Source organism: Bactrocera oleae, chromosome 4 (genome assembly GCF_042242935.1).
Source record: "Bactrocera oleae isolate idBacOlea1 chromosome 4, idBacOlea1, whole genome shotgun sequence".
In the NCBI taxonomy this organism is placed as follows: Eukaryota; Metazoa; Arthropoda; class Insecta; order Diptera; family Tephritidae; genus Bactrocera; species Bactrocera oleae.
In genome coordinates this window covers 5,503,176-5,530,404 of record NC_091538.1, presented here as the reverse complement: position 1 = coordinate 5,530,404, position 27,229 = coordinate 5,503,176, and the positions used below count along the sequence as shown (strand labels likewise).

Sequence of the window (27,229 nt, the reverse complement as noted above, 5' to 3'; positions counted from 1 at the left end):
AATCCCAACCAAACAGCGTTTACAATTATGTCACGAAAAGCAACGATGCCGCCGCAGCTGCCGGTGAAGTCTCTTTTGCTATCTTTTTGGGACAAATCTCGTTTTGAAAAAGCGCCTGCTATAGTAACAGCATCACCAGCAGCAGTTTGCTGTCAACAATGATAACACCGCAACTAGCTAGGCGCTGAAGTAACCGCTGAGACAACAACAGTTTTATTTAGTGCCCACAACAACAACCGCAGCTACAATAAATTTAATATTTTTCACTTTTTTGTTGTGTCAACAACATAATACATATCACAGGCTGTATACTAAACTTAGTTTTCGTTAGTGAGGAAATTGGGTGCCCGTACAGTTTGGAGTTATTTTATAGAGAATTTTTAACGATAAGTGAATTTTGAAGGTCTAATTTAGTTATTTGGCACTTCAAATAATTTTTAAATGAAGCTCTTGAAGATCTTGTCCGATAAGTGGAAACTACAAGTATTTATATATTTAGTAGACCTTAAAGCCACTGCCACTAGTATCTTAAAACCACTTTGATAGCAATAATTATAATCAGTTGTAGTACTGAACAAATTTAAAAAAATTAGGCAATACTATCTCTCATATACGACGGACCAAAGTAGAATTTTAGATAAAGTTCTAAGATAAGACTTTTCCATCTGATGACCTTCACGCAAAGAGTGCCCACTTGAGACCAACCAACAGGCACGCTGTAGTTTAGTTGTCTACGTTTCGCTCACAACAACATCACTTACAACAAACACTGAATATTTTTTTGTTTTTGTGGCTCCGGAGCTAAATTTTTTGATCACCCCTGGTTTAGATAGACGCTATAACACCAACAAACATATTTCCTACGAAAGTAATACTAACAGCATAAGCTGCCGGTTTGAAGGTCATTCAGCGCGAAAAGTGAGAGAGTCGACGCATTCGTTGGCATCTGGCGAAATTTAGAAATATAATTTTAATTAATCTCTGAAAATAACATACTATAAATGTATGAAACAGTCGACGTTGAGGGCAAAAAAAAATCGGCTTTTATAGAAACTTACGTTGTTGGCCCAAAAGCTCACTCAAGTGTCAGTAGGTTATTAGTAACAGTCCCGGATTCAATCTCAGTATCCTGAATTTCGCACAAATTCAGCAGCGCTTTGTAGATGCCTACAAACTTATATGATCTCTTACAATTTGAATAAATAGAGTCTAATTCATTGGTCGCTTGAAGCAAGAAAGGGAAACTTCAGAATAGCTAGAGTGGGATAAGACTTAGGAATTTGAACAAATCCACGAATTTGCTAATTGGTACTTATTTTAGTTTCGACTGGGAGCATAATGAGTCTAACAATGACTTGCGTCCACCCATTTTCAATAGATGAGAAAAAAAGTGTAGAGTTTTTACGAAATCTATCCTCATTTAATTGTAAGAATTAGTCAGCATGCAGTAGAATTACTCAAAAAATGCACTCCTATTTGTACAGATTCAGTCAAATGCCTGAGGACGCTTTCCTTTGGTATTAGAAATTTGTATGCTTTATCTTCCCACAAGTCAAGTCATTACCTTTGTGACTATCCACCCCTGCAGCGCAGAAAAACAAGCATTACGGCGCAATACGATTGCTGAATCAGCAGCCAAAGAAAGCACAAACATGTTGCAATATTGAAGATAAAGCTGGCAAACGAAATGGTTGAACCGGTTTAGCCTGGTGCGCCATCTACGACCCACTTTCAAAGAAACTCTCTATTTGCCAAACGCAAACGTTTACATAATTCATTTTTTATTTTTTATTATTCTTTTTTTGTTTTTATACCCTGCACAGGCTATATATGACGTTTGCCACAAAGTAATGTAAATAATAATAATATATAAATGATAAGCATGATGCGCTGAGTCGACTTTGTCATGTCAGTCTGTCTGGCCGTCTGTCGGTATATACGAGAACTAGTCCCTCAGATTTTGAGCTATTGATTTAACACACGTCCTTTCATTATCAAGAGGCTGCTCATTTCTCGAAAGCATCGCTATCGGACCACTTTAGCATATAGCTGTCATACAAACTGACCGATTAAAATCAAGTCCTTTTATGGAAAACTTTTTTGTTTGACAAAGTATCTTCACGAAATTTGGCATGGATAATTTTTTAAGTCAGCGCTATTATCTTTGATTAAATTGTTCAGATCGGATCATTATAGCATATAGCTGCCATGCAAACTGACCGATTAAAATCAAGTTCTTCTAACAACAACTTTTTGATTTGACGAGGTACCTTTACGAAATTTGTTACAGACTAATCTCCAAGATAACGGTATAATATCCAAAGAAATTTTTCAAATCGGGCCACTATAACATATAGCTGCCATGCAAACTGATCGATCAAAATCTAGTTCTTGTAAGAAAAACTTTTTTTATTTGTAAAGGGTATTATAACTTCGGAGCAACCGAAGTTAACGTTTTTACTCATTTTTATTGCTTTTGTTTTTGGCTTTTTGTTCATTTCGTTTCGTTTTTGCCACACAACTCCTGCTGACGGTGCAAACACAGAGGAAAATGCATTATTGTATCACTTACAGCGCTTGCGGCGAATATCCATAGAATTAGTAATTTTATATTTTCTCTCTCGATTTTCAGTTAAAATACTTTATTTTCACATTTTCTATTTAATTTTTTTGCATTTCATGCCGCAGAGCAACGTTTTTGCGAAGCCAAGCCCAACAATGCGCTCCAACGGCTCTATTATATTTATGCATATGTATTTGCTTGTGTGTGGGTGGGTGTGTGTATACATAATATGTGTGAGTGCCAAAGGGTTTGACTACGAATACAGCAAAAAGAAAGAATAAAAATATTAAAATAACATGCACACATGTGTGTGTATAAGTACAATAATTTCATAAAAATCATGCTGCAAATAAATTTTGATTTTCGCAATATACCAGCAGCAAAAACAACTATACAATTCGCATTTGCCACAGAGCGCAATGATAGAATGAAAACTTTATGTTTGTAGGTCAAATGACGCATTGCGCTCGGCTGCAGTCGAAACTTTTGCTTTTGCCCAGCGCCAGGATCACAGGAAGGAGCGGCGCGCAGTCGAAGGAGCCGCGCGGTAAGTATAAAAGCTCATATGTGTCGGTGTGTTGCGTGGCAATTGCTGTCGGTGGCTGTTGTTGCTGGCTGCTGCTGCATGAGTTTCCTATCGATTGCTGTGTGTCTGTGTGTTTGTATATTTGTGGCTGCGTTTGTGTGCCGCTATCATTATATGAATTTTATAGTTTTATTACGCTTGTTTAAATTGAAATTTATTTGAAAGGGTAACTCTTCGCATTTTTTTCGTACTTTTCCATACTCGTAATTCCGGTTTGCCTCAATTTCAGTGTCTAATTAAATGCAACACAAACATTTATTTTGCTGCGAAAGTTTAATATGGAATTAATATTGCAATTAATAGTTGCGGCTTGTGCTTGGATGCTTGTGTACACTTTTATTTTTCAAGCGCTAAAGCTTCGGGCGCACAGCTTTTGAAGTAGTTATTGGAAAATAATAATAATTTTAAATTATGCGTTGGTAGTAAGAGGACTGCAGTGAAAGTAATAGAAGAACAAGAGCAAACGAAAAATAACTGTTATATATGAATGAAAGTTTAATAATTTTGATGCAAAAAAAACTTTGAAAACCTATGTATTTAGTAAGTTAAAATTAGAAAAAAATCAACTAACATAAATTTAGACTTGCATCTAGAAGGCAATTGATATTGAACTAATAGAGATACATACTCACTCACTCGCCACTCACTCTCTCCCTCTCTCTCTATTTCTATCTCTCTCTCTCTCTCTTTCTCTCTCTCCCTTAAATTATTATTCCCAAATACAGCTAGTGTCAACCTTGTACAAGATTTAGTAGCCTTTAAAGCTTTATAAAGTAGAAAATAAAGCTATAATTTTGGTACCCGACAGTTTTTTGCACAATTCGCCCCCTTTTGACATAAAAATACTCAACTCGGTGCTGTGACAATATCAAACTATAAGAATCCCGTTTTGCAGCATACCATAAACTAAGTTTAATCAGAAATTATCTCGCTTTGTTTACTTAATGGATCTGTTAAGTTCAATTTCTACTTAAATAAATTGAGGATAAATACATCCACTACCACTCATATGCTAGGCTAGATAAATAACACCTCAAATCTTGTTAGTTTTTAATTTTTCTCGCTACTTACCGTTGTATGCAACTGAAAAAACTGCAGTTTATTTCCGATTAACTCCGATTCACAACTATTATATAATTCAAATCAGTAGCAAGACTTTTACTATCCAAAATTTACTTCAGTATTTATAGCAATAATACTGAATTACTCAGAAATTTTCGTAAATTGTCCAACTTCTAGGGATCACTGGAAATTACCCATAAGACCTAATAAATTAATTTTTTAACCTAACCTAACCTAACCACTGGGCTGTATTTGTTTTCGAATCTTCTATCTTTACTTTTGTATTCACCTATATTTTGTACTTACTGCTCGATCTTCTCTTTCACTTACTCTGTCTGTATTTTCCTCTCTCTCAAACTATATGTGTATATCCGTCCTTTTCCCACACTTCATTCTCGCTCTCTATGTCAATTTTTCACTCTCTCAAACTTTACAGCTGCACATTTATCTTTCAAACTTCAACAATTTTATTTTTAATTTTTCTATTTCATTATCTTTCAACGTCACAATAACAGTCACCTAGGCAATTTTTCTATCGAAGATAAGATCTATAAAGTTGTTGAATTTTGTCGTATCGTAATTGATTTTGAGAAATGTGTAATTACAAACACAACATTTATCAACGACGTGAGTGGCACGTTTGAAATAACTGCTTATATTTTATTACTAGAAATAAATACATATTTCTACAAAAAATTCTAGAAACAATTACAACAACAGCCCAAGAAGTTTCTCAAAGTTTTTTGTGACGTGAGCTTTTATACAAATATTTATAAAAACGTATTTCGTAATAAACAAAGTAAAAGAGATATATTCTTTATGACATTTTCTGTTGTGACAAAATTCGTGCGTCCCGGAAAAACTTCAGATAATTTGGCAAAACTAATATTTGCTATAATTCATTTGTAAATATGGTATTGCGTCATACACACAAAACATATTTATGCAGATAAAAGTCTACAACACGCAATCAAAAATATTTTCGACCGCCACCACCGTGTTAAAGATCGCGTAGGCGGATAGAAAGCTGACTTCTGCCATCCGACAACAATAGCAATAAAACAGCTCGTATGTAACTGTTGTTTGCACGGTAAGTTGTTAATTACTTCATTACACAGCAGGCAGCAAATATTGGTATTTTACATGCGAAAATGAAAATTGTAGTGTTATGTTCATTTACTCAATTACAGATGAACCGATATGCGGTATGTCACGTGTGCGTGTGTACAGTTGAATGCTGTCAGTTAACAACTTCGGCGATACTGTTATTGTGCCAATTGTTGTCATAAATGTCAATGAGTCAATGAGCCATGAATTGTTTAATTAAATATTGCCAAGAAATTAAATATTTAAAGAGAGAAATTTCCATTCCGGTAATTTCAACAATTGGAGCAAAAAATTAAAAGCAAATAAATGAAATTAAATGTAAAGAAAATATGCAAATTGGAAAATTAATAATTCTTAAATACAGAGTGAACTTTGCCACATACATATGTATGTATATTGGAAGGCTCTGAGCTTAAGTATTACTAATTGAACTAAGACTAAGAGTCTAATTGTTAAAGAGAAATTTTAAAATTTTTTAGATGATATTTTTCTTAGTGCAGACTTACTTTTGTCCACACTTTTAACAAAAAGACTTTTATACAACTCTAAAACACTTTGTTTTAATTGACTCAATTAAATTTTAAAATAAATGGACGGACTTCTATACAAATTTCAAAGATTTCCTTTAATTGCCTCAATTACATTTAAAAACAACTAATTTTCGACCATACTTTCGCCAATGAGACTCTTTTACAATTCTAAAAAATATTTTTTTTACGTGACTCAATTAAATTTTAAATCGAGTATTTAAAAATTTTAAAATATCTTAGTGCAGACTTACTTTTGACCATACTTTCGTCAAGGAGACTTTTATATATACGCTCAAGAATTTTTTAATTGACTCAATTAAATTTTTAAACAAATGCTTAAACATATTCAGATATTTTTCTCTGGCCAGACTTACATTTGCTCAGGAGACTCCTATACAAATTTCAAACATTTCTTATAATTGATTGAATTAAATTTAAAATCAAGTGTAAAGGAATTGTCAGCTAATATCTTTTTTAGTTCAGCCTTACTTTTCACCATACTTTCGTCTAAGAAGCTCTTACACAACTCTCAAACAACTTTTAACAGACTCAAATAAGTTTTTTAATCGAGTGTATAAAAATTTAGATATCATTCTCACTTCAAACTTACTTTTAACCATACAAGTACTTTCGTCAATGGGACTCTTTTATAACTCTAAAACATTTCTAAGATTTACTCAATTAAATTTTAAATCGAGTGTTCAAAAATTTGCAGTTATCTTCTCAGTTGAGGCTTAGCATAAATTTGGCAATATGTCAGGTATTTAACTTTCAAATATTACAAGTATATCAAACATTCCTTTTAATTTATTTAATTAAATTTTAAACCGAGTAATCATTACTTTTTTACATTTTTAATTTTTATCTAGAATATTTATTTGAACATATTAAGCATATACAACAGGCTTGTAAGGAAATACTTATAAGTAAGTTTAGCTTCTTTTATTTCGCAATTAAAATCTTTAATTGTATTCAATTGAGAACTTAATCGCGCAAAGCGAACAAATTTATCAATTATACTCATATACATCAAGACCTAAGGTCTGTAATGCTAAGCATGCTGAAAGCTCCGGGCAATTCATTTGTACTGAGTTTCATCAGACTTGGAACCGGTTTCGAGAAAATTAGGTTTAAGCGAATTCAAGACCTGAATTTAGAACAATGTAAGTTGTTTCAAACGTTGAGCAGCAACAATGGTTCGTTTTAGTTGGAATTGTAGGAATCAATCTTCGTTACTGTTCTAGCTATCACATAATGGGATTACTTATTTCATAAAATTTGCCTCTAATAATATTCAGCAAACTACCGGCAGTAATATATACTGTTTATTCTAAACTAGATGTTGTCTATTAAGTCTATATTTTTGTGAGAACATCAGTTAACACTTCGGGGTTTAACTGTTTCATAAAATTGTTATAGAACAAACAATATAGAGACTTCACATCACTGCATTTCTAAAATTTTATTTTATTAATATATACTACTAAATCACTAAAATATTTATAAAAAAAATATAACTAACGTAACCAACCAAAAAATAATAATTAAATCAAAACCTCACATATTGAACCATACATTTTGAGAAATTAGTTAATCGAAAGTCAATTAAACTAGCACTAATCAATTTATGTTAAAGTTATGAGTTTATGCAGATTTTTAGTCAAATAATCAAACCAGACCTAACAGTTCCCTTCCCTTTATTTCACCGGCTATACTTTTATTTACATTTACACTCAATCAAAAGTTGGTTAGCACTCAAGACTAAATAATTGAAGGTGCGAAAAGAACACACACACTACACACATTAAAAAAACCAACACTAGCAAACACGTTAATAGCTAAGTAATTGATTATTCATATCTAACTATTTACAAATATAATTATGCATATGTAAATTTGTTGCGAACTACAAATGTAATTCCATATTATACAGTTAGCTAAAAGTTTTTTCGACGCTAACCAAAGCGTACACAGCGATTGTGGCAAATACCAGTTAATGCTGCCACAAACGTCTTCTAATCAGACCGGGCCGGTATAAACCGAAAATCCATCTCACTGCTCGTTGAGCAGCAAGACTTGGCACTTGGCTGTTTCTTGTGAAGTGGCAAGTAAATAAGTCGAAAACAAATAACTTCAATGGATAAATAGACGGCATAATGAAAAATTGATTAAATTCTGTTTGAGGAGAATGCCAAATAGCTATTGCGGAAGAACATGCGAAAAAAAGAAGAGGTAAAGAAGTGTGAGTGCCTCCATTGTGTTTGTCGCAGTCATTTATTGGAGAGAAGGAAATGACACTGTCAGTTGAAATGAATGAATTGCATATTGGATTTGAGTGACGTTGCTGGACAAGAACATTTGCAGCGTCTTGGTTGTGTTTGGAATGTACATATACAAGTATGTATTTATATGTAAAGATGGAGACATTTTTTATTTGTTTTGTATGTTCAAGCAGCTTATCCAAATTTATAGTACTTAGTACTTTTTTTATTAATTACTTGTATTTTTGGAATATAAAGTGTACTTTATTTTTTTTTTATTTTTAGTTTTGAATTTTTTTTTTTTTGTAAAACTTTTTAATTTATATACATTAATTAGAATATTTTTTCTCGTTTAAAAAAATATACAAATTTTGCGAAAACATGTACATTAGTTGACATCAAAATTTTATTTTACTTTTTTATATTTTTAAACTTATATTTACTTAAATTTTTTTATATATATTACTTTAATTATCATTATAATTTGTATTTTTTTTTAATTCTTTTACAATTTATATTTATTAAAAATATTTTATAAATCATTTTATATGTACTTTCTCAAGTCTTTTAAATTCTTTTATTTATTTAAATGTCTATATATGTTTATAATACATATATTTCTATAATTCTTTTTATATATTTTTCAAATTTTGTTTACATAAATTTGTTTTTTTTCACTTAATTAATATTTACTAAAATATTTTTTTGAATTTTTTTTGAGATTTTTAAACTTTTTTTACAATTTATATATATTTACATTTTTTAAAACTGTTTATTTACTTTTATATATATTGTTTTTAATTAATATAAATTTTTTTAATATTAATATTTTATTATTAAAAAAATTTTGATATTTTCTTTAACCAGCATTTGTTTTTTCCTCCTTGTCTTCATATCAATTAACTTCAGTTGAACTTCATATGTAATTACTTTTCTATAAATTATTTTATATGTATTTACACAATGTTTTTTTTTAATTCTACTGTTCATTTAAATTTTTTTTCAACTTATATATTGTATAATTAAATTTTTATTAGATATTATTTTAATTTTTTTTAATTCTTTTAAATTTTATATTTATTTAAATTTGTTTTTATAAATAATTTTATATGTATTTCCTTAATTATTTTTAAAACATCCTTATGTTTATTTAATTTTTTTCATTATTTATTAATTTAATTTTTTTACGTATTCCTTTAATTGTTAATTTATTTTCGCATTTTTATATATATTTTAAGTTTTATTTAGAATTTATATTTACTTAAATTAATTTTATTTTTTTTTATATATACTTTAATTTTTTTTACATATTTTTATTTTTACCTATTTTAATATTTATTTAAAAAAATTTTTAATTAAAAAAATTTTCATATTTTATTTATCAACATTTTTTTTCTTGCTTTGTCTTCATATTGATTAACTTCACTTTTACTACATATGAAACTACTGGTTTGTTAACCTTTTCAAAAAGTCAATTACTGCTTTCTAATCATTACCAACACAAACCAAAGTTCGATAATAGCATAAGACATGCCAAAATAAGTCATTTGCTATACACATTCCGTCTCTTCGAGCTATTTTATAGTACTATAGTGATTTTTGCCAGTCACTTGATTCTTTTTTTGAAAACAGCAATAAAATATCAAAACATATATTTTTATGAGCTCTTTCTAATTTTGATCATAAATAGTTACATACTCTTTCATACGGCTGTATGGGTAGCAAAGAGTCAAAAACGACAAGAGCTTCGTTAATTTCCAATAAAATTTACAACTTAAAATCCTATAAATCTGCACCGCAGCCATCGCGATTATTCCTATTATGACCCACTGTATCACTGTGTAATAGATCACCATATTTGCTGGCTAACAACAATGCAAGTAAAGCTCTGTCATATGCACGGGTATGTATTTGTAGTGCCAATAGCCATGATTGTGATACGATCCGAAGCAAATTGGTAGGCAACGCACAAAATTTATGCTATTAAAATGCATTACGAACGATATTCAAATACATATATACAAACATACGCAGTAGCTCTCAGCTTTTAATCGTTTTTGTAACTCTACGTACAGTAACTAGTGTAGCCGAGTGAGATGAGCGCGTGACTGACAGTTGATGGGTCATAGGTTCACACACTGGTGTCAATAAAGTGGTAGATTTTAGTTAAACATTTTTCAAACATCATTCGGATTTACTCGGCTAGTTCGGAGAATATTTTTGATAAGATAAAAGTTCAAACGATAAATAATTTTTATTCGGGAGCATATTTTTGCTCATGAAAATCCAACAGCTGTTTGCTGGCGATTTAAAAATTGTAGTTCACACTTTTTGAGGCATAACATTAAGTGGCATGCCACAAAACGCATCAAAAAGCATGGCCTACTGTGCAAGGCATACAAAGGTATAAATATTTTTTCAGGCATATACAATAAGTATTTACCTCCGTCGTAGTTCATTCGTTTCAAGCTTTGTTGCTATTGATTTCAATGACAATGTCATTGCACGCGCGTGTCGTTGAACGCTATGGATATCGCTTATTGCATCTGCTATATATATCCACGTAGATATGTATGACAAATAAATAAATCTGCAGCTGTCAGACAACAAAAAATGTGTGCATAAAGTGTTTAATATTGTAAAATATTAACTATATTAAATGAACTTTAAAGGCTCAAAGCAAAGTGCTGCATTTTGCAATTATCTACAATTAATGAACATTTCACAGGAAGCAAGCAAAAGTAATAATAATAATGATAACAATAACAACAAAAGACCAGAAAATATTTCAAAGCTTTAATACCCTTCACAAGACGGTTTTTAATAATAAAGAAAGGTATAAAAAAATCTTTATTCTGCTTTTGATCGACCAGTTTGTATGGCAGCTATAAGCTATAGTGGCTCGATCTAAATAATATGTACAGAAATTAAAGCAATGTCTTGAGAATTAAACTATGGCAAATTTCATGAAGATACCTTGACAAATAAATAAGTTTTCCATACAAGAACTTTATTTAGATCGTTCAGTTTCTATGGCAGCTATATGCTATAGTGGTCCAATATCGGCGATTACGACAGATAGGCAGCTTATTAGGGAGAAAAATACAGTTACATATACACATATATTTCACTAAAGTTTACTTCTCACTATCACCAACTTTATATACCTTGTTTAGGGTATAAAAAAAAATACGAAGTCTGAATTGGCTGGAATATGCTATTGCTGCTATGCCAATCTTGCTGTTCGTGTTCTCATAATACTTGTTGACAATACAACGCTTAAAGTTTAATTTAATATTTTCGTAACTATTGTTATGAAGATAATGACTTTTTACGTTGCTAAGTGAGCGAGCGAGCTTTGAGCAATCCACTGATTGCCAACCTACTGCTTCCTTACTCCTTTCGTCGTCCTGCCGCCTGGCTGCCTTTAAAGTGTATGTAGCAAGAAGTGCTTTTAGTGGCTCTGTGGCACCGGCGCCGTCTTCATTTGCATGTGTAAATACAGACTTCTCTATTCTTACGTACACGTGTACATGTGTGTGTGTGTGTGTGTGTATATATGGCGTGCTTACATATGTACTTATGTAGCTGTGTTTGTTATGTAGAACAAGAAATGTAAATATAAAATGTGTGTGGCTTTGGAAATTGACATTTCACTTGAATTCTCTACTATCTGCTGCCGCTATGCGGCGTTGTAAAGCTTCAGCCATGAGTTTGCCACACATGCACTCACTTACACTTACATAAACATTTAGTTATGTATGTGCTTCTTCTATGGTGCAAGTACCTTCATATGTGTAGATTGCCAACAGGCAGCATGTGTTCGTTACGGACCATTCACAAATATTTATTTAGTCTCATTCTAAGTTTTTTTTTCTTTTTTTTTGCCACTACGCCCATCGGGGTTGATCCCAATAGACCGCTATGTCAGCACAAGTCGAAATGTTTTGAAAAGCTATTGGTAATAGTATTATATTATATTATTTATATTATGTCAATTAATACTGACAAAGTTCAATGACTGCTAAGAGTTCAACACTATTCGACGTTGCCAGCGTTCCAAGGATTCGCAAGCGATGGAAGAGTAACTAAGCTGAAAGGTTCACGTCAGTTCAAAAACGCTTTTCGTTCGAGTCAAAGTTGATAAAGTGTTTTTTTTTTTGTTTTTGGGGCTTTAGCTTAGACAAGTTTAAGTCATTTTTGTAGCCGAACGCTGCTTTGCAGACGAACAAGGTATACTGCAAACCAAAATCCTCACAAGAATCCGATCTACATTACCTAACAGTGATTAGTAGATGATCATGTAATGCAGCAACCCAAAATTTTCACGGAAGGCGATTTTATTGAACTGAAACGGTTTGGCACTTTTATCCAGTGGTTGATATGGATCTTCAAAAAATGGTTCGGAGATTTTTTTTATCAAGCTCAGTCAAACAAACAGTAACAATATAGGTAAATGAACATTAAATGGACAAAAACAAAAACCGAAGTTAGCCATTATCTCATATTAGCCAAAAATATGAGGAAAGTTTTATAACTTAAATGGGTAATATTTTCAGCCACTCGAGGTCGCTGGCTCGCATATTTAGACGTAAAAAAAGTACTAGCAATCCCTACTTAACCACAAAAAATCGGCCAGTAACTGAAAGTGTGGTTATCTAAAGTAAATTAATCCACATGTGGGATAACCGTGAGAGATAACGCTATTTTTTAACACATATTCATATTCGGTTTTCGACTGAAATCATTCATTTCATTCATTTCAGTCTTATGCAGTACATAAAAAGACATAGAAAGCGACTGTGTAAACTGCGCGTTTGAAACAGCTCCGAATACAAATAAAAGTCTGAGAGCGTAAAAAAGATGAGTACGTCCTTTCGATGTGCATTATCTTACTAGGTATATATATGTACATACAAATGCAACCTAACCTTCGCAAATAGCCAAAAAAAAAAGTGTACTTTTCCATGCCACACATACAAAGTTATGTAGATTTATATATAACCATCCACAGTCAAAGGGTTCTCATTGGCAACAAATGTATATAAGTCGATGTGTACTACTAAATGCCAATCAATGTCACCAAGCAGTCGTCTCTATAATGCGGCCTACTGTCGCCAACAAAATTTTTCCATACCAATTCATTATGGAAAAGACTCGGTTACAATGTTGCGACAGCTCCGAAATGTAAATCGATAACAGGCAACATATTGACAGCGAACCGTCACTAATGAGCAATTTTGGTCACAAATTAGTTTGATCATTTATGTAGGAATGTATTTGAAGAACGCCTACAGTCCTACTATGTGTACTTGTAATACAATGTAATGCTAGAACCTACGCAAAGCATTTTTACACGTAAACAAGTTAGCTTACTCGTATTTGCGCGCACATAGATTTGTATTAGGGTGGGCGCATTTTTTGCACTGAAAAATTTAGTGGCTAATGTTGAGAAAAAGTTTGGCTTGGTATAATTTTCTAGTTTTCTTAGTTCCTTATAGAAATTAGGAGCTTGGTTTATCATTTTCGATTTACCTTTTTATCTTTCAATTAAATTTAAAAAAATAGTTTTATTTATTTCTTTGTTGTTTGATGGATTTTTATTCGCTCTGTTTTAGAAATATCGATCGGAAATTTAGCATCCGTCTTTTTATCGCCAAGAAGCTGCTCATATGTCCGAACCGCCGATATCGGACTACTATAGCATATAGCTGCCATACCAACAGATCACTTTAAATTAAGTTTTTGTTTGCGAAACTTTTTTATTTGACAAGATATCTTCACGAAATTTGGCATAAATTATTTTCCAAGGCAAGGCTACAATATCCGATAATTTTGTTGAAATCGGACCATTACAGATATAGCTGCCATACAAATTAGACAATCAAATTCAAAATATAAATCATTTTATACCAATTTATGCCTGAAGAATTTTACCTGTAATGGTATAATAATAGCTTTGATTTTTTATAACTAACTATTTTATTTTTAAGGAAAATACTCCCAATTTTTAATAAAATTTCAACCATGATAGCATTAAATTTGGTTTTTTTACATTTCATTCCTCTTTTTCTCACCCTAACACCCAAGTAGCTAAGCATGTAAATACCATACTGCAGCTTCTTCATGACTCACTCCAATCGGATTAACAGAGTCGATGATGCGTCATAGGGTTACAACTCACTCAGCGGCCGCCACTGTCGCGTCAGACACGGCAGCACTTTGACATTTCCACGGCGGCGACATCTAAATTGCCGAGAATATGTCCAAATGCCTTAAATGTCAGCGGCAACGATCGAAAACAGCTTGAAATTCATTTACGAAAAATCCACACTTACATAATGAGTGCGTCTTTTACGCTCGTTTAAAAATTGTTTGATTTGCTTTCAGATTTGTTAGCACTGTTCTCGCTTTTTAAATTTCTGTAATATGTTTGCATAATAATTATATATTTTCTTTTATTTCACTTTTGCCACTTTTTAGTTATTTATTTACACAGTGTTGGAGCGTAACTTATTGGTATACTTTTGTATATATTTTTGTAGGTGTGAGTTATAACGCTCCGCCTGCACGTAACGGTTGGTCACGCTCTGCGACTGCAATATTTTTTGCTCATTTACTGCTTTATTACTCTTGGACACACGAAATTAGGTGAGCAATAAATCTAAATGGGTTTAGTATATCACATCAAACACAAATAGGTTAATTGACCTAACTTTTTTGTGACCATTACTTTTGCATTACTAATTACTTATGTCTTTCGACTCAAACGCCATTATTAAGTCTGTGTTTTTGTTATGTGGAATTAAACGACTTTGAACGTTAATGATCCAAGTGATGGATAACTTTTAAGCTTTCGAAAATAGATGATAAAAAATATATATAGGTAAATGCTTAGGCTGGAATAGAAGATGTTCCGATGAAGATTTTAACAGAGAGCGGTTTAAAAATTAAAACAAAAAATCAAACAAAAAAGAAATTCCGTTTCTAAAAAAATTGTATTAAAGAATGGTTGAATATAAAAAATATGCTCGTTTTCATTTCTAATATTTTTAAAACAATAACAAAAATTAAAAAATATAATTTATCCGAAAATTGTTAGATATTTTTATTTAAAGGTAAGTTTATCTAATACACACAGCTCCTTGAACTGCAAACTTTTTTCAACTTTTTTAATATCCAAAATAAAATTCCAAAAGCCCTAAGTCATTTTTAAGCATTTTCCAGTTTAACAGGCTTACATATCATATAGGTATGGTAGATTCTTGAAGGTCTTAAAATAACTTTTTGGATCGTTAAGATCTTTCATTGCAACAGGCTAGTGCAAAAGCAAAAAGCACTGAAAATGTCCGTAAATCGAAAAAAATTCAGAAAAATTTTAAATTTGTTATATATATATTATAAATGGAACATTCATGAACAAATTTAAACTTGACGGCAAATTGCTCATCTTCTTAATATAGTTTTTGATAACGTTGAGATCATAAAGCTCTTGTCATGTAAGGGTAGTGCAAAAGACACATAGTTAGAGCGGGTATTATAATTTCCAAAAATCGAAAAAAATACACAAAAATCAAAAACTTTAAGCTTGCTTAAAGCAAGTAATCAGAATATCGCTGTGGCGAATAAACAATGCGTGTCTAAAAACCAGAAACATTTACTAGTAAACGCCTACTAAAGCAGTTCAAAGTCAAAGCGAGATCACTAGTTGCGATTTTAACACTACTTTTGTCTGCCTTAAACTTCATTTTATTACTATTATTATATATGTGCATATATCTATAACTAATTGGGCGTACTAATTCAATTTCTGCGCTTGCGTCAGCTTGAAATTTATTACGCTTCATTACGCTTCATTACACTTCAGTTATAAGTTTTGTAATGCAATATTAACTAAATACTGTTATTGATTACAATTGACAATACTTGTGAGTTTTATCTTATCACTTGGTCAACTAAATACTATAACATTTACATTGTATGCTCTTCGTTGAAATATTATGTTGTCAAGTACCAATAGCTTTTTATAATACAGGAAGATTGACTCCATAAGTTCAAGGTAAATAATAAAAAGAATAAAATTATAAGACCACATAACTAATTAATTGCTTTCATACTCATTGATTGCCTCATTGCCCATTCTGTGTAATTGTGTAATCTCAAGTAATAGATGGCCTATTTTATTAAAATTTATTTTTACTTTGAAGTGGCAGAACTTTATAATAAACAATATATAATATTATATATAGAGTTATTATTTAGTTATTATAAAATTTTTGTGCGGTTTTTGCTTGGCAAAAATGAAAATCAAATTTTTAATCCCAACATCGAGATTAAGAAATTAGACTTTAATTTTAATCCCAACATCGCCGCGCTGGACGTCAAATTAGCGCAGTTTTAGTTTAATAATTTCGCTATAAAAAATAATTTTTTATTAATTATCTGCTACTACTCTTATATAAAATTAATCTGTTGCTTAGTTATCGTTTGTTTGCCTGTGCCAAGTCACGCAATCTCTAGTACGCCTATGTAAGCTTCAAATGCCATTACTCAATAGCGCTATAATTGCAGATATTCTAGCTAAAATTGCACATTTCTTCACAAACATGACTTAATACCTAGCTCTAACTATTTCTTATACACTAGTCAGTACATAGACTGACTGGGCTTTCCATACACTTCTTATATCATCTAAGCAATAAAATTGCGCGAGTTATGCGACTCTGCGATTCTACAAAGTTTTAGAATTTAAATAATCCAAATGCAATTACTCAATTTACATATTTGAGTAGCAGCGATTAGATAACGAGTTAATGACTCTTTGTGCGAGCTGGGAGTATTTACATGACATATACAATATGTAGGTAGATAATGTATGTATGTACCTGCATATGAAAATAGAAAAAATTAATAGTAACTATGCCGTTATTGTGTAGCAGAGCTTGTTATCTGACTGAAAATATAATTAAAAATAATACACTTCACAAATAAAAAAAAAACTTTCATAAAATAATTTGATTTTGTTTGGTTTGTTTGTAGGACAGCTATATGCAATAGTGCTCTGATCCGAACAATATGCTCAGAGATTATAGCGTTTCTTTAGACAATAAGTAATGCCAAATTTCTTGAAGCTATCTGGTCAAATGAAAGAGTTTTCCATACAAAGACTTAATTTTGAGCGTTTAGTTTGTATGGCAGCTATATGCTATAGTAGTACGATATCGGCAGTTCCGACAAATTAGCAGTTTTTTGCGAAGAAAAAAACGTGTACAAAATTTTATAACGATATCTCAAAAACTGAGGGACTAGCTCTCATATACATATGTATACAGATAGATAGGCTGTATATATAGGCTCTCTCATCCTGCTGTTTGTTTACAAACATTGTGGCATCTGTTCAGGTTATAAAACTAAACTTGATACAATACTCGTATATATACAAATTCATATGAGCTATTAATTATAAACGACTGGAAAACATGATTCAAATTAGCATAAATTGTAGTGAAAATTTATTCTGTGAAATATGAAAATTTTACATATAAAGATTATTATTATTAAAGACTATCTTATTTGTAAGCGAAAAGTTCGCACGTGAAACTATGTAAACAAGGCACTCGCTGATCTGAGTGTAGCTATTTATAGCCATTTATTGTTAATTAAACACTTTATTATGTTATTTTATTTGCACGCTTTGACAAGTGATGCGATGCCTATTTTTGCAAGCGACACAGATTTTCTCTCAATTAATTGATTAAACGCCGCAATCGCAGCTAAATACAAATATATATTTGCTATTTTAAGAGCAAACCGGTTACAATAATATTTTTTTTTTTTTTAAATTACAAATTTGATTTGTGTTGATTTTCTGCGTGTAATCACTTGCTAAAATCAGCACTGACTGACTGGTCATTTGTCAAAGCGTGAATATGTATTTGCCTTACACATATGTTATACTTGTACGAGTATATACACAAACGCATGCATGCAAAGCAATATATATACTTGCATACACACATACACATTTGTCTATTGACAACCGTCACACAGACAATTCGGCTGGTACTGACCAGTTTATTGACTTTCTAGCTGACTAGCTTGTTGGTGATTGACCGGCCTGGCCCGGCGAATCAATTGATAACGCCACAGAGAGCATCGAATACGCTGTAACGTATGGCTGGACTGGCAATTACTACACATGCGTATGTAAGTAGATCTGTCAATAGCAGAAGCGCAGCTCAAGCACATACACTGTTATAAAAACAAGAAAAACGATAACTTCGCCTGCACTGAAGCTATAATACCCTTCTGAGGAGCAGTTTTTAACATATAATAACATAAAAGAAAAATATGAAAAGTTACTTAACTCGATTTTGATCGGTCAGTTTGATAGCAGCTATATGCTATAGTACTGCGATCTGAACAATATGTTCGAATATTGTAGCGATGCCTTGGGTAATAATTTATGACGACAACTTCTCAACTAAAAAGGTTTTCCATACAAGGACCTAAGTTGCTAGATTTTTTTCTCAGTCCGGGTCATATTTGTTCAGATGATATACCTATATGTCTGTAAAGCCATAGCAGCTCATATTCTAAAGCCCATTCAGTAACTCTATGCGGGTCTATTAGCAGCTTGACGTAAATTGTAGACTTATCAGTAGACTAGCTTTTGCTGATTTGAAATAAATACGCGAAAATTTGTTTATTTATATTTTTTATTGCTGTAAATTGCTTGTTTTCACTCGCACTTGCCGATGTATGCGTGCGTGTTTATTATTGATGCATGACGATGTTTAAAATAGTGTCAAAGTGTCGTTCATATAATTTGATTATTATTAATTTGCTAATTAATTTTTCATGATTTGTTTGCATAAATGTGACTAATTGAAGTGCTTGTGACTTTTTGAGATTAAATTTTGCATTAATAGTAGGTACATAGTATATACACGTATACTTTTATATCTATATATTTATACGTATATTTATGGGTGTCAAGTCAAAGCTTTGTTTAGTGCGGGGAAAATAGTAAATTTTTAATTAATTTCAAATTGCGTGTGCTAATTTATCTAGTAGCTAACGAATGTTATAAATGACTTGTTATTTGATTTTATATATAGGAGGAAGCGCATGTTAGATAAATATGATAACAAAACAACTTAACAAATATTTTATATATATTTTTAATGTTATCCAACAGAAAAAAATTTTAAAAAAATAAACTTCTGTATTATCTTATGATTCTTGTTAACTCTGTGCCTGTTAATGTTTATGGTAGTAAATATTGAATGAATATATCAAAATGTGTTGGTGATATGATGGTTTAGAGTTTGTAGAACATAATTTTCAGCAGAGACATACAATTGATCTGTCAAAATTTTCTATCATATTGTATTTTAACTAAAAAAATATTTTTGAATTGTATCGCAATGAGGAATCTCTCTTAGTGAAATGTTATTGATGTCTCTTCGAATATATAATTGAGGTCTGCAAAACAAACTATCCTCTATGGTTCTTAGTGAGAGCATTGTATAGCAAGAAAACAAAGTTTCTCAGCGATATCTATAATCAGGGATTTATTGTGAATACTCTTTGCCATGTTTGGCGACATTTATTGAAAGAAGCAGAATAATTAAAAAAAAAATTATATAAATAATATATTTTATTTTTAATTAATTAATGGATTTTTTTATTAATTATATACATGCATATGTAAAATATTATCTTTTTATTTAATATTTAATTATTTTTTTTTTTAATTTTTAATTAATTAATTATATTTTATTATTATTACTTTTTTTTTGGAAGATTTATATATAATTTTTTTTTATTTTATTTATTATTTAGCATATTATTATTATTATTTTTTTTTTTTTGGAAAATTTTTATATACATGTAGGTTGTTTTTAGTTTATATATAATTAATTAATTGTCTTATTTTTATTTTTTATTTAATTATTATATTTAATTTTTTTTTTTGAAGCTTTATATATATATTTTTTTGATTTTATTTTAAATTAATTAATTGGTTTTTTCAATTTATTTATTTTAGTATTATTATTTTTTTTTGTTTTTGTTTTTTGAAAAATTTATTAATGATATTTTAATTGTTTTTAAGTTTTTATTTTTTTATTCATTTTTTTATGAAAAATTTATATTACATATGATATTTTTATTGTTTTTAAATTTATTTATTTTTTACTTTAATTATTTTTTATTTGTTTGAATTCTAAATTTTTGGCAAACTTAAATACTTAGTAAATTTCATATAATTGCAAACTATTTTCAAAACCACCAAGAATTTTCTTTATTCTGCGTTACTAAAGAACCTTCCAACTACACGCATTTTTGTCTCCAAGGTGCTTTTCCACCCACATAACATGGTATGCACAAAAATAGCAACAAGTAGTAAATGTTGTAGAAAATTAAGCACTCACAACGGTGTGAAAAGTAAAACACAAAATAATCAAAGCAAACGCCAACGGTAATTAAAAGCAAATTAAAGCAGGTTTTTACGTTTGACGACCAGCTCAAGCAGAAAATGTCATTACGAGCACAAATAAATTTAAAGCTGCGCAACACTGAGCAATGATAAGCTGATGAGCAGAAATTATACATTATTATTACACACAAATGCCAACATACATATGTATATATATAGTCTATAAACTAACGAACAAATATCTGTGTCTAGGCAAGTAACACTCCTTGCAAAAACAAACTTGCTGCTGAGTTATTTGCGGCACGATGACGGTCGCACGTCGCTTCTAGGCAGCGCAATGGGTTTAGTTTGGTTGTCTGGTGGATGTGTGTGTGTGTGTGTCTGGCTGTAGGCGCAAAGCATTTTTGCATTAAATATTTATGTAAGATAAATGCTTAGCAAATACCAGCCATTTGCACATTTACATTTCGCTTCACTTTGTTAGTTGCCAACCCGCTGGTTGTTGTCATAATTTGGCTTGGCGTGTTTGCACGTATGTACATACATATGTACTAGATATGTAAATGTTTTATAGTTGATTGCATGCTTATAAATGGTTGGCGAAATATAGCAGTAGCTGCTTGGAAACATTAAATATCGCATGCCGACTAAATATTCTAGCTGACAGATGGTTCAATGCACTCGCACAGATAGAAGCGTATAAGTATGCATACATACATACAAATACCATATAGAAACAAGAAAAAACGTTACTTTGGCTGCACAAAAGTTATGATACCTTTGACAGGTGCACTTCTTACAGCATAGCCGGGTATAAAAGCATCTTTATTTTGATTTTGATCGCTCAGTTTGCATGGCAGCTATATGCTATAGTGGTTCGATCTAAACAACATGTACGGAGATTGAAGCATCACATTCGAAAATAATTCCTGCCGAATTTCGTGGAGATAACTTGTCAAATAAAAAAGTTTTCCATACAGTTTATATGACAGCTATATGCTATAGCGGTCTAAACCAAAAACTATGTTTGGAGATTATTGCGCAACCTTGAAAAGTAATCTGTGCCAAAATTTGTGAACATATCTTGTAAAGTATACAAAATTTCAAATCCATTAGCTCAGCGCGTCGCTAAAAATCTTATTAGTAGAATTTCTTTCGGTCAGATAATTTTTCCTACAGGATAGGTATGTAAACAATAGTCGCATGACAAGTTCCTATGTGCAATAGTGTGTTCTCTATACATAATTACAAATACAAATATGTTTATATACATATATATATATATTTATCTAACTTCACATAAATAAATGAAGACTAAAAGTCGCACTGCACTAAATTTGACACGTTGTTTACACTAACAATATTTGCAACAACAATCGCGAAATTTAAAACGTCAGTTTGTGTACATCTGTTTATAAATAATATAGTCACAGCTTGTATCCACTTACGCACATAACTATGTAAATATATAAACACAGCCGATTTGTTTATTGCCTTAGCCCACTTTTCGGCGTTTCACCAGCGGCCACATCGTTTATTGCTTAAAATCACATTTATTACTTCATTCTGTATATTTTCTTATTTCATTAACGTCACAATGTACTTTGTTCAATGAGTTTTCAAAATATTATCAATACTTAAACATAATGTAGCGAATTTGTTTGTTGGAAAACCGATGAGAACTTTTAGGTATTTGGCGGAAGAGCGCGTCAGCGCATTGTTGAGAGCGGTTTCTGATGACTCTCTTCTTGTATGTTGGGTAATTACGATAAATAAATCTACATATTTTTAGAAAAAATAATAAATAAAAAAATAAAAAATTATTTTAATATTGTTTTGAAACAATTTCAATTATAAAATGTCGAAAATAATGCCTCATAATCAAAAACTCAAAATGGGATAATAGAGCAAGCAGTAAAATGAAGTGTTGCCAAGTATTTTATTTATAGTAATAAAAGCAGCAGAATTTTTATGTGTAATATTAAAATCTGAACAACTTCAATATTTTTTTTGGTAATCGAAGAATTACTATTTCCAGCTTAAGGTGTTGTATTTGCAAGTAAAAAAAAACATTTGTTGTGAATTTTATTTTTCTTGCAGAGTCATTTAATTTAAGAAATTAATTAAAAAGTGTAAATTTTATAGATTTTAATACTCAGCGAACCATTTTGAAACATTTTGGATTCTCTTGATTACATAGTCGATCAGCGAGAGACCTCCGAAAATGCATACATGTCTAGCGGTGAGAACGGTTTTGCTGCCAAAAATTATCGCAAATCCAAAAACAAAACAAAAATTGTATCTACTGTAGATGAATATACAAAGGTAATGATCGCAGAACTAGTCAAAAATTTGATTTATAACACCTTAACAAAGATGTAATATGATTTTACTTAAAAAATTTGCAGAATAAAAATAACAGAGATTTTGCAAACAAAAATTCTTTAGAGAAATACTTGTAAAGTAATTGTTTTAAGGCAGAAGAAGGCTTCCCACTAGCTGTACTCATACTTTCGTACATGATGAATCGGTGCGTAATCTAAAAGTAATCACAAGTAATCATACAAAAATTGTTCCAAAGTAAAATTGTTTCACAGTAAATTTCAATCGTTCTCATCTCATTAGAATATAATTTTCGAACAAATGGCAACACTGTTAAGAAAAAATCACCAATAAACACCCGCAAATGCAACGCATGCGCCAAACCACAAAACCAACATTCAAGAAACGGTAAGTAGAGCAAGCCATTTAATAGCAAAGCTGAGAGTAAAATGAATAGAGAGCAGTAGAAAAAGTAGCGAGCATGCTAATCATGTAATCGAAATTAATTTTGGGAGCAAGCGAACGTCTAGCTTAAACATATATACACAGGTACACATATGAACATATGTATGTATGTATGCATGTGTTGGCACGCGAGAGGCACGTGAGCGTTCAAGCAAGCGCTGACTTGGACATTATATGCAAATACAGTTACACATACATACGCACACGCATACATAAATCATATGGCCAAATGGCATCAACACTACTGCTATTGTTGCAACATATTTGTTGTTGTCGAGCACTTATTTCTTGTTGAGGCCAAAAAATTGCATTGGGGAAAATCTTGTAAGAGCAGGCCATCATGCAAGCAAATGAAAACAGGAAAGGAAAGCGTAAAGGAAGAGAACGAAATTGAGCAATGTTGAGGATAATGGTTAGTGAGCAGCAGGCAGACAACAACAACATAGCGCCTTCACATACATGCACATATATGTACATAAATGCCAAACATACATACAAATGTTTCATTGATTGTGTCGAATTGTGAATTGTTGTTGATTTTGTGTGCGAACTTGTTCTTGTTGCTGTTGTTTTTGCTATGATAATCGTGCATGTTATTACTCGGCAAGCGTTAGAGGCACACTTACGTGCATACATAGCATTGGTGTCAAGGAATTGCACGCTCACAACTTCCTGTTCTAACTCAATACATACAAACATACATACAAACATACATACATACATACAGACATATTTATGCACCTTTCACTTTGCTCTCACCTTCTAAATATTACAAAATCATTTGATTTGCTCTTCGATGATTATTTTTTGTTTTTGTTTTTGTATTTTTTAGCATTGCTCAGTAACTCACCTTGAATACAGCAGCTGTAAGCTGTTAGACCATTTACAGTTGTTCTTATCTGTAATTATATTTTTTTTTTATTTTAGTTTTTTATGGAACTTTTTTTTTATTTAAAATTTTTTGATGTTTTATTTTTTTGCCTTTTTTACAATTTTTTTTTTGTTGCTTCCTCTGTCGACTGCACACAGCTTGTATTGAATTGGTAGAATTGATTTAATTGGTTGTATCTTGTTATTATTGATTTTTCCAAAAGCAATAAAATAAATTTTATTTAGCAGGTTTTAAGTGGCACAGTGTGTGTTTTTCGTTTTAGCGCTCGCAGTTGCTACTTCGCACTACAAAAAACAATAAAAAGTGATTATATTCTTTCTTTTGGCAATTTTGTTATGTTTTTGCTTTTGCACTTGTTTCAAGTGTTGTAGTTTGTTTTTGCGTTTTTTTTTGTAATATTTTTTGATATTTATTTGCCACTGTTTCGCCTGTAACAGCTGCGTAATCAAGTGATATGGCGATGTTTATTTATTATCTGTTAGGTACTTGTACAACACAATTGACAAGCTATTTATTGCAGCTTTTTCGCTTTTTTGTCGTTGTTTTATAAAACAGTACAAGAAAAAAAAATTAAAATAAAATTAAATAAAATTTCCAGTTTGCCAATTTTAGTCTTATTTATTTGACCTGTTTTAGCAGAGTTAAGCGAAAAGTTTATCTTTTTGCTCAAGTGAATTTAATTGGTTTTTGGCGATAGAAAAAAATTGCTTAAGCAAATGGAATGTTTTTGTTCTGTGAATGCATTTTCATTGGCTGATAATTTTTATAAACTGCACAGAGTATATTAAATTTGCCATGAAGTTTTTGACGACATTTAGCAGGAAACGTCGGAGACCCTACAAAGATTATATTAGTATATAAATGCTCAACGTGACGAGCTGAGTCGACTTAGGCATGTCCGTCTGTATATACGCAAACTGGATGCTCAGTATTTGAGATAGCGATCTGAAATTTCGCGTACGCCCTTTTCTCCACAAGAAACTTCTCATTTGTCGAAATCACCGATATCGGACCATTATGGCATATAGCTGTCATACAAACTAAACGATCGAAATCACGTGCTTGTATTGAAAAATTTTTTATTTGAAAAGATAACTTCACGAAATTTGACAAGGACTATTCTACAAAGCAACGCTGTAATCTTCGAAGAAATCGTTCAGATGAGGCACCTATAGCATATAACCGCCATACAAAATACAGAAACGCACGTGTGAAGCGTATTATAGATTTGGTGCAGACGAAGTAATGGTTTGTTGTTGTTTTTACTTCATTACACATAAAATTGACAGCCAAGCTATATTTTCGAAAGAAACTTTTCAGCACTTAATTTTTGCTAATATTTTCTGACTCTTTTCTTTACATTAAATTCTCAATTTTCCAAAATAAGAAAAATTGCCTTTAATGTAGGTTATTAATTGTATAGTTTTTTCATCACATTTAATCTTTAAAATTTTGGAAAAAAAACTTATATTTTTCTTTTTCTTAATTTATTTATTAACTAATTTAATTTAATATTTTTTAATTTTGTTTTTATTTCAACAAGTAAATTTTAGTCACCCAAAAAGTGATAATGTAGTTATTTTTTTATTGCCATTGCTTTATTAATGAAAAAAGTTAAAAATTAATTTTTTTATCCCCAAAAAATTTTTTCTTCTCGTTTAATTTTAAATTGTAAACATATCTTCATATATTATTATACAATTTTAAAATCTTAATAGTTTTCAAATTAAAATTAATAGTTTAAATATTTTTTTGATTGATAAATAAATTTAAATTTTAAATGTTAAATTATCATATATATTTTTTTAAAGAAAATTTAAATTTTAAATATCATATTTTTTATTTGAAAATTCGAATTTTAAATATTTGTTAATTGGAAATTTATATTTTAAACATTTTTTAATTTAAAATTTAAATTTTGAATATTTTTTAATTGAAAATATGAATTTTAGATATTTTTTAGTTGGAAATTAAAATTCTAAATATTATTTTTTACATTTTTTAAACTGAAAATTTAAATTTAAAATATTTTTTATTTGAAAATTCGAATTTTAGATATTTTTAGTTGGAAATTGAAATTCTAAATATTCTTTTATACATTTTTTAATTTAAAATTTAAATTTTAAATATTTTTTAATTGAAAATTCGAATTTTAGATATTTTTTAGTTGGAAATTGAAATTTCAAATATTATTTTTTACATTTTTTAAATAGAAAATTTAAATTTAAATTTAAAATATTTTTAAATTGAAAATTCGAATTTTAGATATTTTTTAGTTCTAAATTGAAATTTTAAATATTTTTGTATAAAATGTTTTAATTGAAAATTTAAATTTTAAATATTTTTGTTTTATTCATATTATCAAAAATTCCATATAACAAAAATAAATGATTTTCGAAGCAGCAAACAACTAAAAATACAATTTTTGCAATTTATTATAATTTTAATGAACACCAACAACACTTTTTGGCACACAAAACGCAACATTTTTTTTGTTTGTGTTTTCTTGTTTACAAATATTATTAAAACTTAATTAATGCCTCTTCAAATGCACACGATGCGTTTATGGCATAATTTGCATTTGGCAATTTAATTCATTAAAACTAGATTAACTTTTTAGTTTTGTTTTTATTCAAATTTTAGAAAAATTGCGCACTATTTTGCTTTACCTTTTCAATCGCACTTCGCCCAAACCAAATTAATAAACTTTTTTTTAAATTACGAATTGTTTTATTTTTGCTCGTTTTCGTATTTATTTAATTTGTATTCTAATGTGCTAAGTGCCTCACATACACACACACACGCGCGGGCACATCCAATTAGAATCACAACAAATATACACAATAAATTACAATACACAAATTTTTTATGTGAAATCGTCCGCGACCACGTTAAATGTGAACCACCAACTCGTTATAGATACGAAAAGCAACTGATTGTAGTGACTTGGTGCCTGGCTCGGCGCTACTTCACTGTCTGGCTAGTTGGCTAACTGACGG

The 27,229-nt window shown here is 30.5% G+C and overlaps 1 protein-coding gene and 1 long non-coding RNA gene across 5 annotated transcripts in view; one reads left to right on the top strand and one right to left on the bottom strand.

The window, feature by feature from the left end:
- The window catches only part of gol (goliath), a 92,045-nt gene extending 64,816 nt beyond the window's left edge, over positions 1–27,229 (bottom strand). The window contains exons 1-2 of one of the 3 annotated variants that reach the window (XM_014246775.3): positions 26,900–27,229; positions 24,189–24,514 (exon numbers count right to left, since the gene is read on the bottom strand). The gene's annotated coding sequence lies outside the window, so the exon portion shown is untranslated. The remainder of the gene's footprint in view (positions 1–24,188; positions 24,515–26,899) is intronic. The other 2 variants (XM_070107632.1, XM_036374726.2) reach the window with 2 other exon arrangements.
- Positions 4,667–5,646, top strand: LOC118683159 (uncharacterized). Of its 2 annotated transcripts, XR_004979031.2 has the most exons (3): positions 4,695–4,838; positions 4,914–5,301; positions 5,402–5,646. It is a non-coding gene; the product is annotated as an uncharacterized lncRNA (long non-coding RNA). The 2 variants fall into 2 exon arrangements; XR_011395809.1 differs by having other exon boundaries at positions 4,667–5,301.